The sequence below is a fragment of the Octopus bimaculoides genome, chromosome 7 (assembly GCF_001194135.2).
Source record: "Octopus bimaculoides isolate UCB-OBI-ISO-001 chromosome 7, ASM119413v2, whole genome shotgun sequence".
Classification (NCBI taxonomy): domain Eukaryota; kingdom Metazoa; phylum Mollusca; class Cephalopoda; order Octopoda; family Octopodidae; genus Octopus; species Octopus bimaculoides.
This window is the reverse complement of record NC_068987.1, coordinates 54,765,183-54,767,560: the sequence shown is the minus strand read 5'-3', so window position 1 is coordinate 54,767,560 and position 2,378 is coordinate 54,765,183.

The following is a 2,378-nucleotide window of genomic DNA, read 5'->3' as shown; positions in this document are numbered from 1 at the left end:
AATGCCTAATTAGTTCTTATTTTATTAGACACTGGAGGTGGCGAGCTGACAGAATCATTAGCATGCCAAACAAAATACTTTGCAACATTTCAATTGTCTGGGTTCTGAGTTCAAATTCCACTGAAGTTGACTTTGCCTTTTATTATTTTTAGGTTGATAAATTAAGTCAGTCAAGCACTGAAGTTGATGTAATTGGCTAGCTCTTCCCCACTTGTGTCTATAATGTTGTTGGCACTCCGTCACTTACAATGTTGAGGGTTCCAGTTGATCCGACCAACAGAACAGCCTGCTCGTGAAATTAACGTGCAAGTGGCTGAGCACTCCACAGACATGTATACCCTTACCATAGTTCTCTGGGATATTCAGCGTGACACAGTGTGACAAGCTGACCCTTTGAATTACAGGCACAACAGAAACAGGAAGAAAGAGTGAGAGAAAGTTGTGGTGAAAGAGTACGGCAGGGTCCGCCACCATTCTCTGCCGGAGCCTCGTTGAGCTTTAGGTGTTTTCGCTCAATAAACACTCACAACGCCCGGTCTGGGAATCGAAACCGTGATCCTATGACCGCGAGTCCGCTGCCTTAACCACTGGGCCATTGTGCCTCCACTTGTGTCTATAATAGAAAGGATTTTATTAGACATAGAAGAATGAAAAGTGGAAAGTAGAAATGACTCTGGTGGGGGTTGAACTCAAAATATTGAGAGAAAGAATTAATACATTGTGTGTAATAGATTTTAGTTTAGCACTTTGCTGTTTTTAATACTCCATCAATGACATAAGAAATCAATACTATGAACAACTATCAGACAGCTTAAGAAATATCGAAGCTAAGTACTTTGTGAACCAATTCTGTTTTGCAAGTCGGCTATAAAGAGTAAAGAAGAAAATTCTAGATGATACTATTTAAAAATAATGAGACTGTATCTTTGAAGATAAGATATTTTTAATGAAAATCAATGAGAAACAAATGAAGAAACAAAAACAAGTGAATAGAAATAAACTCATATTTTCTCTTCTCTTTTTTTTTTAAAGTTTATTTATTTATTTATTTATTATTTTTTTTGTCTAGATAGCAAATTTAATTAGTTTATTGCATTATGCAATTGTTAGAGTAGGTGTCTATTTTTTTTTAAGTAAAAAAAAAATGCTTGCTATTACTATTATGAGAACTTCTTCAGTGAATGTACCTCTTTTAAAGGTGTTGTGACTGAGCTGTATAAGTCTTTTAGGCTTTTGCTACTTGTTTCTCTGAGATTGGTCAAGTGATGTCGACATCTCTGATGAGACTTCAATGATTGTTGAAAATCAATTAATGATGTTCATCACTTTTTCCAATCCTTGGGGAAATAGATAAATTTGCCATATTTGTATACCTGTTATGTAGGTTTGTACTTGCATCATACCTTGATAGTGTGTGGGCTGAGTTCCCCATTGGCAAATCTCTGATATTAAATAAAGTTTTAAGCACTTACATTATGCAAAATTTGTAATTCCATTTCTCTGGAGCTACCAGATTTGATATGTATATCAATCAAGTGGCTAATAGTTTCTCTAGAATTCATCAAGTGATGCAGATACTTCAATGAGACCCCCTACTTAACAAGGGTAGAAAATTGATTTAGGCTGTTCATCATTATTTTTAATCAATGGAGAAATAGATAGATCTGACATATTTGTAAGTCTATTGCATATGTCTACATATATTTCATCATACCTTGATACTGTCTGAACTGACTTCACTATTGACAGGCTGCTGATATTAAATAAAGCATGCAAATTAGCACTTCCTGTTCTCTGGAGCTACTTGATTTGATGTGCATATAAATCGAATGGCTACTTGTTTCTCTAGAATTAGACAAGTGATGTAGAGATTTCTGATGAGCTCCACTCCACCACCAATAAGATGCTTTTACGTCTTTCGGTCATTAGACTACTGCCATACTTGGGCACCACATTGAAGGATCTTTAGTTGACTGAATCGACACCAGTACTTATATTTTGTCTAGGCTGTTGCTTGTTCTATTGGTCTCTTTTGCGGAACTGCTAAGTCGCAGGGACATAAACACACCAACACCGGTTGTCAAGTGGTGGTGAGAGACACACACACACACACTCACACAAATAGGCTTCTTTCAGTTTCTGTCTACCAAATCCACCCACTAGGCTTCGGTCAGCCCAAGCAAGGCTATAGTATAAGACACTCACCCATGGTTCCACATAGTGTGGTTGAACCCAGAACCACATGGTTGGGAAGCAAGCTTCTTACCACATAGTGACACTGTCAATTTTTTTCAGTCTACAGAGAAATATGTAAATTTACCATATTTGTATGTCTACTAGACAGGTTTTACATATATTATATCCTACCTTGATACTGT